Genomic DNA, 15950 nt, shown 5'->3' on the forward strand with positions numbered 1-15950 from the left:
GTAAAGCTCTCACAAGCCTGTCACTCGGCCCACCCCCATCCAAAGCAACTGACCAATCAGGAGCAGCCAAAGCAAGTTGTTGGGTGGTAACCCTTCAAGGGAAATGAGAAAGCAAACAAAGGCGGTGGTGGGAGGGCGAGGGGAGGCCTTGGCGGGGGGGGGGAGAGAGGAAAGAAGACTCAAAACAAGGAAATAGAGAGACGCTGAACCCAGCTGTTTTCTTCTCTGTGTGACCGCAGATTCAAAGCGACGTGTCAGGAATGGGACAACAGCACAACACAGGTGTAAAATAAAAATAAAACGAAACTGACATGTGGTTGAAAATATAAATTACCATCTAGCTACAGACCGAACTAGGCTTGAAAGAGCTGTATCAGCACATTTTTGTGTTTTATAGAAAAACATGGTGCACTCATCAAAAACAATCATCATTAGAAGCCACCTTATATGGCTGTAAGTTTGTTTTGACTGACACGACCCTGTCCTGAGGGGCGCTGTCTGGATTTGGGCCTGTCATTTATTAGGATACTGTGGGACACATGAGCACAATCTAAAGTATGTCTTCTGTGCCGGGGTAAGAAGTAGATTTTCGTAAAACATAGTCTGTTTAAACTAAATTCCAATAAAGTCAAATGAATTTTATTGATTAATTTGACACCAACAGTAAACAGCATATGGACTTCCCAGTGACCATGGGACATTCATGCAGTTTTGTGATCTATTGAGTTAGGGGAAAAGCTGTTGAGTATTTATATCATTCATTAAGTCCTTACTTAATTGTGTAACAATCAGTCTGTTTCCATATGTAGCTGTATTTAAGCATCTGTTAAAGTGAATGATATGGTTTCTTCACAGATCATTGTAACCCCTGTCACAGCCCAGACAGCTTTTTTTGTGTGTGGCTGCTTCTCTAACAGGCCCTATGACATGTTAAAGTTATGCATCGTCAAATTTCCAAATGTAATATCTCCAATTATAATCCACCAATGGAAAATGTACGTCTTCAGTAGTTACCCTGTTAAGATCGCTAAATGAAACTTTAGTTCATGAAAAAACACATGTTGTACAAAAGAGACTCAAATTTAAAGCCAAATTTGATGGATTTATAGAAACTGCAAGAGAAGAAGTTGGAAATGCAAATATTAACACAGCTTGGAATGTGATGTAGAGTTAAGATCAGGGAGGATGTTAGGGTAACAGGAAGGGCCTTGCTGGGAGCTCATGCTGTGTAGCCAGTGTGGAAACTATAATCCTCATCCTGCACGTCCAAGCCCTTCTTAAAAATAACATCTGATTAAGCCAGTCACTGACCGATGTCTCCATTCATTTTAATCCACCGTTTAACAACTAGAGAGCAAACACAACACAGAAGAATGCACGGTGTATTACTACACCTGTATTCATGGTGGTGCATGTGTGCGCTTTAATATCCTCATGTGTCTGTTTGTGTATGTGTGATGTGTGTGTTGTACAATACTGTTGGACACTGGCTGGCTGTGCAGGGAGCAGAGTCAGAAAGCTCAGCACTAATCTGTTTAATCTAATCCTGACTCCTCGAACACTCGCGGAAAATAGGCCATGACCAACAAGTGGAAAACAGCCACACTAACTTGTTGTTTTTATACTGTACACGATAATCCATCTGAGGAGTTCTCTCTGATGAGGGACAGAGATGTTGGGCATTTCTTGCATCTCCTAAGCATCCCTTCAAATAACTGACCTGTTATATATCTTTTTTTATCAGTGGACATCGTGAAAAACAATGACTTCCTTTAAACATTTCATTTTTGTGTTTTGGGATAGCCAAACACATATTCTCAATATGTTGTGTTGTTTGTCCCTTTGTCTTTGAACCATGTAGTTGTCGCTTAGTTTGAACATACAGCTATGTTAATGACAAAACCTATATATCATTAAAACACCTAAGAGTTCAAATGATTTACTGTAGATGAATGATAGTTGGCAATGTCAAGTGGCAGACAGAGCAGCCGTCACAAACATAAATGTTCGTTATCAAACAAACATTTCAGTGATTTAAAATACGAGCAATAAACCTTTAAAAGTCTGTGGAGGAAATAACGGGTGCTTGATATACAGTGACACCTAAACTGTAAAGCAGCTGAACTGTGCAGCGGAAATGAGAGACATTTTTGTAGACACAAAAAGAAGAGGAAGGAAAGTGAAAGCTCTGACCTTGAAATAAATTAGTGGAGTGCAGTAAGGGGCGGTTAGCAGGAGCTTTCACAGTGCTGCTGAGGCGTGTGCCAGACACAAACAGAGACGCTGGGATATGCAGTAAACAGGAAGTTGGACACTTTACCTCCAAAAAGGGAGCATCTGACATGGAGTTAGAAAAAGACCTCCTAACATGATCAGAGCTCTCCCAGACTAAAGGGACAGTACAGATTTGAATCAGTCTTTTGAAGCTACATTGGGGAATCAGCTTATAGATTTCTAATTCCTTTGTTTGTGACCTGCTCTCTTCTTCAGCCTCATGACTGTAGGTCAGTCTATAAAGATAATAGTTGCTTCAATAACAGCAAGCAAGGCTCAGGAAGGAAAACAGGCTGAGTCCCCAACTCGTGTCCTGAAATCACTCTGTATCCACACATAATGCACAACATTATGATCATACAGTGTCACAGGGGAGAATTAAGGACAGCGTCTGTAGACATCACCAGTCCATCATAAGCATTACAAGGACTCACAGAAAGAAAATCAAATTTTTCCAAGAAAGTTTCCAGTTACAGAAAGCTGAGGTTCAAAGTCCATAGTTATACAGCATTTGGGTCACCAGTATCAAATGCTGCCTTTTAGCTGTTGCCATGGAAATAAAATGAACTATCAAAACATGTCAATAGGAGATATGGCTCACCAACATATCTATACTGCTTCTCTTATTCTAAATGCTTTTAGCATGTGCACATGGCTTAAGCACTAACAATCTTTACACTTGTACCCTGACTAAAGCAAAGCTGTTTAATGGATAAAATGCAATTTAAGAACAAAAGACGCATGCCTAGGTCATATCATATTTATGTCTTTGGCGAAAGCTGATTGAGGACAACAACACTGATATAAGAAGCATAAATGCAAAAGAAAGGACAAATCAAATCTAACATTGACTTATCCTTCTTGCTGTAACGACGATTGCGCACGATAAATGTTATTATTTATTTCACCTCAGATGTCTTTAACTGTGCTTAAGTTTATGTTCCATATTCAGAGTTAAATAGAGGCAAAGTAATGTGGACAGCTCCCTTAACATCCTCTCTATGATCAACACATTTATGGGGATCAAGGAGCTCACTTAGCAAACTTAATCTGTGAGCTTTCATCCATCAACAATAACAGAGCAGCAGAGGCGACAGAGGGAGAGCAGGTATGAAGTTATCAAGAGGGTCAATGCGTCATTGAAATAAGGGCTGCGGCCGCTCCAGAGGGCTTTACAGCACGTTCAGGCATCTCAAAATGTGATCAGCTGATGTGTGTGTGTTATAAGAGGGCTCCTGAGGGAAATGAGGTGGTAAATGCAGGAAGAAACGATGGATGAGGTTAGTCTTTTGACCGTGTGTTGCCATGGACATCGGAGAAGGAAGCTAATATGAACGTGCTGAGTGAATTAAGTTATAAAACACGTGCATGGTCTTGCAAGTTAGGGAGGGATGTAATGGACAAAGTTTAAAATCATACACAATCACACCCACACAATATAATTGGATGTTTCTTACTTGCAGTAAAAAAAACAATGTTTTAAAAAAGTTCTCGGCCATTTGTGTCATTTATAGATGTGATGCCTTTTGGCTGCACTCTGCTGTCAATTGATCTAAGACATAGTTTGCTGTTTGTTTCTCTACTGATGACCTAATCTACTTCAAGAGCCTTAAAAGGATGAGACAAATAATCTGAAAGAAGGGGCAAGCGTCTGGATTTACCACGACCGATTTACTCATTGAGCAAAGGGAATGTTTAGATATGTCTCAAATTTGGCTCATATTACTTTTCAAGACACTAAAAAGCCAGATCACTCCCAGACAAACTCAGAAAGAGCATAATTAAAAATGCACACTCATACACATACAGTAACAGCCTACACAAAGTGTAAAAACAAAACAAAAACACTCTGACTTTGCATGCCCGGCACCAGGTGCAGGTGTCCTGGAAAAAGGCTAATCTTACCTGTGTGATGATTTGCGGGGTCAATTTCCAGACTGATTACCTAACATCAGCCAAGATAAACCCACTAACCAAATCCTCAAGGGTCACCAAACGACTAAGCCTCCACCAAAAATATCACATGGTGTGAGCAATCCTGGCTGAAAAGTAACTATTAATAGGCTAAGTATGTTCAATGCCAAGAGATACAAATAAACACAACACACAGAAGGAAAACAATTCCCTGGCTGCCGGCAGTGGTAAGAAACTGGTGGCACTCCCTGACTACACATGTAACCACTCAATTGTACAGACTGCATGATAAATCTTATTTTCAATATTATTTCATTATGATCAAATGCAAAGAATACACAAGTAAACATTTCCAGAAATGTAATGTTTAAGAGAAAAAAAACTGTGCAAAAGTATATGTAATGAGACCATTTTATGCTAACACGCACCATCTTTGACCTGTTTCCTTTCTAACATCTCTAATCTCTTCCTGGGAGGGGGGAATAAAATGGTAGAGGACAAATGGAGAGGCAACAGAAAATGAGAAGAGATATTCGTGCTGTGGTAAAGGGAGAAAGAGTCAGATAATGATCAGGACGACTCCACCGGGTTCCTGCTTTGTGATTGGCCTAATTCCCTTGTAATTAGAAACACTAAAAATATCCTTATGTCCTCAATAAAACTTTCACTTTGTCTTCTTTTTCAGAAACGTATGTACGGCGGCTGACAGATGCAAGCACTCGGAAAAGGCTGAATTGACTTACATTTAGAAAAACGTGCAGCAAATTCAAAGCAATGTAAATGTCCTAACCAAAGGTCTCGGCCGAAATGCGCTGGTTTTGATGCCCGACATGGGCACAGGACATAGGTCCACTGGAAGAATGAACTTGTCAGGCCCGGGGCAGGGGGTAACTTGGGGTGGAAAGTTACACTGTTTGATGACAGGGAGTAATGTTAAACCGAAGCCAAGAGCTTAAGAGCGAGTTCAACCTGGACTCTGACTGTGGGGATGGTGAAAGCACAGTGGGTAAGGCTTTGACAGTGGGGGGCATATAAAAGTGTTAGAGAAAGAGCTCATTAGCCCCAAAGCTAGCACTGGTTCCAGGCATCCCGGGCTGCAAGCGACAGAATCCCAGCTCGGCGTGTCTCATCCAAGATCTATTTTTGGGCTTTTGCCTTTATTTAGACAGGACGGTGGATAGAGTAGGAAATCAAGGGGAAAAAGTGGACAATGATATGTAAGAAATGGTTGGACTTGAACACAGGCTGCCCGCTTCTGGCAGAGAACTGCTGACAGGTTCTAATTAATGCTATAGCCTTTTGCACATTGGGGTTTTGTTGTTGGAACAAGATTTCCAATACACTGACAGGGACAGAAATCTCAACAAAACTAATTAATAAGTCAACAAGCTATGAATGTTTTAATTTATTCTGCATCTAAATCTGGTTTCATGCTCATCTGCTGTCTTTATTTTCAATATTTTATGGGCATTGTATTCAAACAATTCAAAACTATTATCCTCCATATACTGTGCAGGCTTGACTATTTCTATGGCCTTTTAGCTCTGTTCCTCTTCTACAGATTAGGAAGGCCAAAGGGCATTGGCTGACCCCACTTTCTAGTTCAGTTTCTAGGAAGCTTCATAGATATGACAATAGTGTAGTTTCTTCTCTGTCCAACAGCCGTGTAGTCTGAATAAAAACAAAACTTTGACTGATTGCCTTTTATAGTGACCACACAAAGACATAAACCTGTAACTGTACTGAGAGAAAAACAATAAGTTATTGTCACCACAGCAATTCCACAGTTGCACAGCCACGAGAATTACACTGAGGGCGCGGTCAAACTGGCAATCAGTACTATGCCTATAAGCATGCTTCACCCCTAAAGTCCAGTTCGTTTGACCAGTGCGACCGCTCCGGGCCGTACTCAACACGGTACACTTCCTTGGCCATGGCACACTTCAGAGAGGTGTGCTTCAGCACGGTACAGTTCATGCACGAGCACAAGCACGCGGGTAAACCACGTTGACAGCCTTTATTAAGGAGAAATCCAGAGTGGTCTGTCTGTATCTGACTAACATGACTCAAAGAAAAAACACAAAGTAGCTGTCATGTTCTCCGATGTGCAGACTCGGCAGTGTGTCTCTGTTTATGGCTGTATCTGATTAAAATGACTCAAAAGAAGACACATCCTCACATTCTCTGTGTTGTTCTCCGATGTGCAGACCTCGACTGTGCATCCCTTTTTAAAAAAAAAAAATCTCGAGCCCGTCTGTTTGTAAACACGCTTCATAATAACATAAAGCCATGCATGTGCTGTTACGAAATTATGTACAAGAGGGGACCGTAAGCGTGCAATCGTGCTTCAGTACAGCACGGTACAGATTGCCGGTGTGGCTGCGCCCTCAGTGGTCCTTTCCAAGAAATGAGGAAAACAACATATGTGTTAAGGTAGAAAGAATGCAAAAGTATCTGTCTTATATTACCATTCTCTTAGCCCACAAATTACCCTGGTCTGTTAAGTGAGACAGTAACATAGTCTGTAGTTGTCTTAGTGTCAGACTAATGTTGACTGAGCCAGGCTGTGGGCAGGTAAAAGTTAGGTCAACCCTAGATACTCACTATATTCCCCATGTGTTTGGCAGGGACCTTAGAGTTGGGTTACATTGTGTGAGCAAGTGATACCTGTCGACACATCAGTGTCTCGAGCATCCAGGCAGACGGACTCCTATTCTACTGTATTGGGGATGAAGCCAGAGTTTGGTTAATCCTAAACATAGGGCCTCTTGACATATTTGTAAGTCAACAACACTCAACACCCAATCAGTGATTTCACATGTTGCTCTGTGACTATATAGACACTTGAAAGCCTGCCAAGTCCATCAAAACATATGCTGCAGTTGTAAAGGCACAAGTAAGGAATAAATACATTTGTGTTTACTGTTTTCAATAGATAGCGTTTTCATCCAGTAATAAATTAGCCGCTGAGGAGTCAGGACCCATGTAAATGGTAAATGGACTTGAGCTTATATAGCGCTTTTCTAGTCTTCTGACTACTCAAAGCACTTTTTACACCACATGTCACACCCACCCAATCACACCCTTTGGTAGTGATCACTATGTAGTGTCATCCATCAGAAGTAACTAATCCATTCATACACCACCACTGAAGCAGCGGGAGCAATTCAGGGTTAAGTGTCTTGCCCAAGGACACAACGGACATGTTGCTCAGCTGGGGATCGAACCCTCAACCTTCTGGAGAGGCGATGACTCTACCAACTGAGCCACAGCCGCCTGTGTCTACTGAATATCTTGCCTGTGTTGCATTGAGGCAAGGGTACCATCATTTCAAAAGCAGCGGAAGTGTGCTTTATTGACAAGGTCCATGTTTTCATGTAACAAGCATGTAGAGATGTAGGGCTTATATGTAAGACAAGTTTCACGTCACCTGGCAAAGGAGCCACAGCTAATAAGATTCTATCCACAAGAATGCAAGCAAAAACATATTTCATCTAGGTGAGGCAAAAAATGTGAGAGAGAGTAAGGGTACATGCTGGTGTACAGAACAGACAAAGGAAGTGTCTGTTTCTAGTGAACTTCACACAACCTGCCTGGCATCATAAGTTAATGTGTTATTTTATTTATTTAGAATGTGTATGTATGTGTGGGTGTCTGTACAGTTTGTGTCACACGTGAGGGGACGAGATTGAAGGTCATCCCAAATATAAACACACACACACACACACCTCTCTTACCATAAATACCAGCACTCACACACCTTATCACACTCTGTTGAAAGCTGGTCGCTGACATAAACACCATGGCATGCTCTCACACTCCAAGGCCAGCTCTCTCCAGACACTCACCACTGAGGAGGTAGAGTGCATTCACTGATGGAAGATCAGCGGTTTGATATCCAAGTGAGCTTGGAAAGGAACTCAACGCCAAAATACTCTTGAGCACAGTGCCATTTGGGGGCGGGGGTGCAGGGGTGTATGTTCATAAGTATAACATAAGTGTTGATCTTACATTCATGTTTTTACTTTGCATAATATTACGTAATGGATGTAGGTACACTAATTTGTACTGAAAATGTCAGCTATATCATGTTCTGTATCCTTAACTTTTCATGCATCCTTGTTATATTTTGGGCAAAAGCACAAAAATGTATATGATTTAATAGAAAAGTGTTCGTCCTGATGAGCAGGTTGGCACGTTGAATTGCAGCCTTAGCCATCATCATTTTAATATATTAGATATTTCTTACCAAAGAAGGCCAGCACTCTTTTAAACTACTGGTATGTATCTATATCATGATATGTCTTCAAAAAGTAAGGACACAGCATTAATCACTCAAGTGCCATTTCCAATCAAAATAATCATGACAAAAAAACTGGATCGAGGAAAATGATGAAGGAACAAGGACCAAGCAGAGGTGTGAAGCAAAGGCTTAAAACTTGATATAGTCATATTAACAGACACAAGACAAGAAACTGCTCTATCCAGGACACCTAATACTGAAATCAACACAGTGTGCAGAAGGCACACAGTCTCAGCCTTTGCCAACTGCTACCAAATGAATATTAATCCTTGGAAAAAGCCAGCACACGTGCAAAAACACAGTGCTGTAATATAAAGCTCCTAGACAGAGTACAGTTACAGCTCAGCAACTTAGAGGCTTGGTACATAGTCACCTCAAGTACGTCTGTGCACGCACTCTTTATATGCACAGGCATATCCAAGCAAGCATCAGCACATACCATTTCACACAGAAGGAAACAAACCTGAAAGTGAGTAGTTCTTTTCTTTGTGACAGAACAAAAGATGCTTGGGGCTAGTGGCTAGATTATGAACTACTTTAAAACTCTGCCGTTCGTTAAAAAGTCCTGTGGCAAGGACAGCAAATAATCTCTTACCCTCAAAGTATGTTTAAGATACAGACGTGTTAGTTAGTTAGTTCTGGTTAGTCTTCATGGAACCTGACTTATGTGGATTTCAGATAAAATGTAATATAGACAGCAAGCCATCACTTGTCCTAGTAAGCGTTCAACATATTTTTTTCCTACATAATATATGCACAACAACACATAGGTGAGAAGTGTAAAATATATGTTTATCCAAATAAATACAAATAGAGCTATTCTCATATTATTTCATATCTTTTAGTTGGAAACCAAATATGGCAACAACTAGTACTGAAAATCTAAGTAGGTCAAGAAGCAAACCATGATCCACATTAGTACTGTGACAGCCGCTGCTAAAGAATAAAGAAAAAATAAACAGTACGTGTGACTTCACGAAGAATATTATATTGTGGCAATTCAGGGTAAAGGAGGGTGAGTGAGCAGAGCATTTAAAGGCTTACAGTAGCACAGGTGAGACACAGAAGGGAGATCTGTTCACCGATCTGTGATGAAGCGCGGTGTGTTTACAGTCTGTGTGTGTGTAGGGACATTGGCTGTTGATACAAAGCAGTGTGGACTGCACTGGCAGCAGTGCGGCGTGTATCTGTGCCATAGTCAGATCTGCACTGCAGTGCTCGAGTGTGCACGTGAGGAAGAGTGCACATGTCAGAGGATTAGAGAAAAGCCCATCCATATCCCCCTCCATAGACCCCCCTCCCTCTTCTGACAAAATCTGCACTTCTTGCTGCAATAATGTAGCCATCATTTTGTTTCCTTTGTCCAGTGAACATTCAGTCCTTAGTTTTCCCCAAATAGCAGCTTTTATGATCTGAATAAGCATTTCAACACCTTTTACCTGCGGCCTGCCTAGCAATCAAACATCATGTAGAAAGCATTCAATCTACTAATAAAATAAATTAGGTCTAAATGTGCAACTTTGTTCTCAAAGCACACCCCATCATTGTCAGTCCACAGCAGCACCCTCATACAACCACTTGTCCATCAGTTATCTTAAAATGTATACACTGTTCTGACTCTCCTCCCATCACTCTTTCCCCTTTTCACCAGAGCTAAAACTCTGTACCTGATAGTAAGCCGTGGAGGTGATTCATAAGCAGGGTGACGGAGTGGGCTCTGAGACCCCTGGGGTTTGGGGTGCCGGGCCTGATGATGGTATCTTCATGGGTGCTGATGGTAAAAAATTGGTCTTGTTCCAAAAGGCTGACTGTACAACACCTGAGGTCCACAGAAAGCCAGAAAGGGAGAGAAAGAGAAAGAGAGAGAGAGAGAGAGAGAGAGAGACAGAGAGAGACGGGGGGTGGGGGGGGGAAATGATGCACAGTGGAAAAGTACTGTACTGCAGCCTCCTCGACAAAACACTGATGTAAGACAAAAAGTGTACACCTGCATGCAGAACACAGACTCCATCCCCCTGTTTGGCATTACATTCCAGGTGATATTTGCAAAAAGCAAAAGACAAACGATATTTGCTTATGAGTGAAAACAGAACAAATGTGCAAGTCTTACTTTTGTCTTGGACTGAAAATAAACAGCAAACATCTGCCCATTCTAACTTCTGTTATGGATAGACTTGAATTGTCTCACAACAGGAACAATGTGTAAGTGGATCTCTTGGAAGGCAACACATCTCATTTGGGCTGCCTTCACAGTCCACATGTTTCCTACATAACATAACTTAAGAACCTAGTAACACCACACCTGAGAGGGGTTAAGGTCAGATAAGGAGGTAGAGAATAAAACCAGGATACAGCGAACAGTGATGGCTGAAATGAGGCGAGTTGCAGGCAGGTGTCCAGAGAGGGTCTTTCCTACCTGAAGCTTTAATAACTTTGGCCTAGCTTGGTGTTCTCAATGGAAAACCCTTGTAGGGTCCAGTTTACCTGCAAAAAAACACAGAAACACATGAACCGTCCAACATCAGAATTGAAAGTGTTCATGTGTTGCATACCAAGGGATCAGCAGGGTTAAACACAGGCACAAACAAAAGCGGGTCCCAAAAATAGAAACAATGTTTCCGTGCCATTGACCCCTTCTACCCTCACAATGTTTTCACCATGGATGATGTTAGTTGAATTTCTCTAGTGGCCAATACCAAACTTACATGTAGTCAAATGGAACAAATTAGAATTCACTTTGCCTGACTCCTTATGCCCTGAGGGAAGGGAACAGTATGGTCCTCAAAAGAAGAGTAATAAGCACACAAACATAAATACATGAATAGTCTCAGACAGGGCATGGAAGATGCACGTGTGTGCAATTCTGCAGATAGACAGAATCACAGTAAGTTGAATTGAGAAAATTTGATGTAAATTTAATCAGGTGCATGATAATGTTGTTAACAGAAGAATACTCAGGTCCTGCAGGTGACCCACGGCTGGGACCACCACAGGGAGAAACTAGGTCCTGCTCTGGCTAAAATAGATCAAGGAGGGAGAGAAGTCCTCGAAACAAAGAGATGCCAGACAGAAAGGCTGACAATGTGGAGGGAGGAGAGTTGGACGCCAGCCAGACACAGATATGGATTCGAAAATAAGCTGGCAGTACCAACAAATGCTTCAGCAGTCCAAGGATATTGCAAACATAGGTTAAATATAAACTCAGTAATCCCTCAACAAAAGGGCTCTTAATGAGAGCCTGCCTGGATGGTGGGATATGAGCTGGAGGGAATGAGGTGGAGGGAGGAATGTTGCTGGCATAGGCCCAAGTTTGTGCCAAAGCTACTCAGAGCAGGTCAGCTACTCATCAAATGGAAGGGCTCCACGCTCAGTGTCCTCTCAATGACAAATACCACACTCTCCTTTTTCCAGCTGGTTTGTCAGGCATAAGCCAAAAAATTCAGCTCGATCCTAAACCTCACAGAATCATACTTCTCATTTCAAACTGGTCTGACACTAACGAATCAGAACATGTAGGCTAGTGAGAGGATTAAGGAATCATTGGGATTAAAACTCATCACACTTTCCATGACCGAGAGAAGATGATTAACTGGTAAAACAACGCCATGCGGGGGAAAGTATCCTAACAGTAACCCTGTGGGATTGGGATGAGAACCTAAAATATTCATAAAGGTCAAAGAAGCACTGCTGGCTTAAGGCCTAGGCCACACTTTGATACTTGAGCCTTAAATGACACAGGGCTACGTTCTCTCCCTAAAACAACCCTGGTGTTGTTTAAGCACATACGTGCGCAGTGTCAGGTATCTGCTTCTCTGTATAGTACATTCTGACCTCAGAGGGAGGCTCTCTTTAATGTAATACACACGGGCCAGGAAAGGCACTGAGGGATCTTTTCTAAAAAAAAAACATGTCACGAAACATTTGCGTGACTCTATGTTCCTCATCACCAGAGAATGTTTTCCAATAAGCCAGTGCTGGCCAGCTACTCATCTGAATGTGACCTCATACACCTCAAAGCTACTGCCAACATGATGACCACATCTTTGTGGCAACTTAGTGTTGAGAGTAAACATACCAGCACTAAGAAATCTACTAAAAAGGTAAAGCAAACCCTTACATACAAACATATACATAAAAACATTCCCATCCTTATGAAACCACCTTAGCTGTTTTTCCAGCTGAAGCATCTAAATCCCAGTTAGCACAATGCCAGCAAACATAGCAGTGCGTATGAGTATGTAATAAGAGCTCTCAGATCAGTGGTTTGGGAGATTAACAGGGGCTGAATGATTGACTGCAAGAAGCTGCATGTCTAAAGCGTGCGTACAGAGAGTAAGATGGAGGTCATGCCGAGGCTTAAGGCTGGGTGTAACTATAAAACAGTACTACAAGGCCAAAGAGTGCTGCAAGGCCTCTTGCATTGTAACTAAAGTGACCCTTTAATGTTTGTAATGCAAAATGAACACATTTGCCATGATCTTAAATATTTCAAAATGCATGCGAATCAAGGTGTATTCTGCCAAACAAGTACTGGTAGTTTGTTCAAGACAATAAATTATTCTTTACAAAAAGGTAACCCTGAGAACCTGCTGTTATTAACCTATGAGGGATTTAAATAGTGCCTGGCTATTAGACTCTATTACTGCAGACTATTCTGGCCTCTGCACTGCCACTGCAGAGTTGATGAGGTATCCATGATCTTTTGATTTATTTAACGGCCCTCAGCCAAGTTGTCAGCAGCTCACCTTCCTTTTGCAGAGTTGCTGCCAGATAAACAGGGGAGATCCCTGTTGTCCAGAGGGACGCCATAACAACAAGGATTTAAGTTCAACCCGCCACATGACCTCAGCAGGCCCTCTGCCAGTTTAAAAGATCTACAGCAGGTTGGTTATCAAATAACTTTAAATGATTTGTCTCTACTGTGACCTGCTCAGTTTGACTTTAAACCAATTATGAAGTGGAATTTAGACTAGGAGAAACCGCTGGTGTTTAAAAATTAAGCCAATGCAGAAGTGCATTAAAAAAAAACTGCCTTAAGCGATTAATTATTATCAAAATAGTTGCAGATTATGTTTCTGTTAATCAAATAATTGTTTTTTCTTTATTTAACAGAATTCTCTATTCAACAGACCACATGCCAAATAAACCCATTAAGTTACTGTACGTAAAACAACATTTTAGACCAAGTCCCAGTAGAAACAAAATGCAGATGAAACCATCGGTGATTACCATGCAATAACTGTGTGATAGAACAGATGGAAGTATGTAACACTAGACCTTTTACAATCAGTATTCAATTTCACCAGGGATTCGTCCGGAAAATTAACCTAATTAGTTTAAATTAGCGTGAATTAAATAAACCCCAAAAATGAATACATTTAACCCAACACAGTTTATCCCAGTACTTATTTTATATTTGTTTGTGAAATCCTCAAAGTAATGTATACCCCACACGGAACGTTGCGTCACCAAACAATTTAATTATAACAAAAATATCCCTTTAATCAATCCCTTTATAACTCCAAAATAAACTAAAAGTCCCCAACTAACTAAACAAATTAAGAACCCCGAAAGTTCACATTGAATTGTCTTTTTGTCTCTTTTTAAAGGTCCTATATGTAACCTTTTATATGTATGAATTGTTTGTCACAACAGACAAAAATGAATTTGCTTTGTATAACAAGCCAGTGTACACATGCACTGTGGGAAAAACATGCAACAGAAAATAAGTGTTACTTTTTAGTACAAACAACAATTTAATTGAACATGACTTCAACAATGTCGACAGTCTTTCCTGAATAACTTAACTACAGTAACGTAGTCTGGTGTGCATTTTCCGGTTTAGACAGAATGCTGTGATTGTGGCCCACTACTCCAGATGTTGCTGGTCAAGCTGTCATGACAACAGGGATGAGTTCCGACAACAATTACATTTTGCAGAACAACAAAATTGAAAATTCATTGTTTTGAGTACACCACAAGTAGCTTACTTACTGCTTCTTATATTAATTTTATTTACTGCAATTTATAGAGTAGTTCCAATTTATTAGATATCCTATACGGTAAATATTCTGCACTCTAGGGTCTAACTATGGCCTTAGATCCACTAGGCCTCTATTCAGCCTTTGTGGTGGCTGTATGCCTGTAACTGCATATTAAACGGTGTTACAAAATCCTGAAAGGTAATGCGTTTCTTGGCTTTAAACTTGTCAAAGTTATGATGCAGTTATCAGACTCTGCTTCACATGGGGAATTTGAAGTAGGCTATAACAATTCTCTTACTTTTTTAAATTATTGCCGTGAAGAAGGCCTTTGTTTTTTTATACCAGCTCTTTAAATTGTTTGTTTACTTAAGGAAATGTGTGACCAGAAAGTGGTGATAAATAATAATTCCTTTTAATTTTCACTGTGAAAAATTATTGTTGTCAGAGGTGTTCATAGTTGTGATGATCCAGTACAATGGTTAATGGTCAGACTTACGTAACAGGTCATGAACTAAGTCTGCAAAGAGAGGGGAGAGGGAGACCAGCCACAAGGCTCCAGACTGATAGCCTAGACAAATGCTTTAGAGGGGACACTCAATCCTACTAAGTTTTTCAGTGTGTGTGCCTGTGTGTGCTTGTGTGTGTGTGTGTGTGTGTGTGTGTGTGTGCCTGTGTGTGTGTGTGTGTGCCTGTGTGTGCCTGTGTGTGTGTGTGTGTGTGTGTGTGTGTGTGTGTGTGTGTGTGTGTGCGTGTGTGTGTGTGTGCGTGCGTGTGTGTGTGCGTGCGTGTGTGTGTTTGTCAGGGTGAGAAGAGGAAGAGACACTTTCCCTGTCTGAAAGTGTTTTCTTCCAAACACCAGTGATAACTCAGTAGGTTCTCTCCAGCAATACTCAGCCTGCATGTAAAGTTTCTCCCCCTAGGCCCTTGAACGATAGGGTAAACACCACAGATGCACCAGCCATGTGAGTAAAAAACACACACAAGCGTGAAAATATCCTGAAATAATGATGCACATATTCACACCAGAGAGGGACAGAACCAGCATGGCAAAACCAACAATGCTGCCATTGGGAAGTGTGATGACTTTACTGACAAATGTTGATGGAGCGTCGCTTAGATAACTGGCATAATGTCACAGTCAGTCATTAACCCCTGTGCCCTCTATGAGTCAGGGGGGAAAGATTTGAAATGTGGATTCATAAGAATGTGATGTGATAGTATATGCGGTCCGAGTTCTTTAATCATACACTGGTCTACAGCACCTGTTAATGTCAGTCCTCAGTCAGGGACGTCAGTAGATCCTCACTGCAGCCTGGGAACAAGCGTTGAAGGGGGTCAGTGAATTACTCATAATCCGTATATGATCTTGTACAGTAGCTCTACAGTAGCCCAATTATTTATTTTACAAAATGAAAGAAGAAAAAATGTATTGAATCTAAAAAAGTCACGACAAAATTTGTTAAATCGAGCACTTA

This window comes from Labrus bergylta, chromosome 5 (genome assembly GCF_963930695.1).
Source record: "Labrus bergylta chromosome 5, fLabBer1.1, whole genome shotgun sequence".
Classification (NCBI taxonomy): domain Eukaryota; kingdom Metazoa; phylum Chordata; class Actinopteri; order Labriformes; family Labridae; genus Labrus; species Labrus bergylta.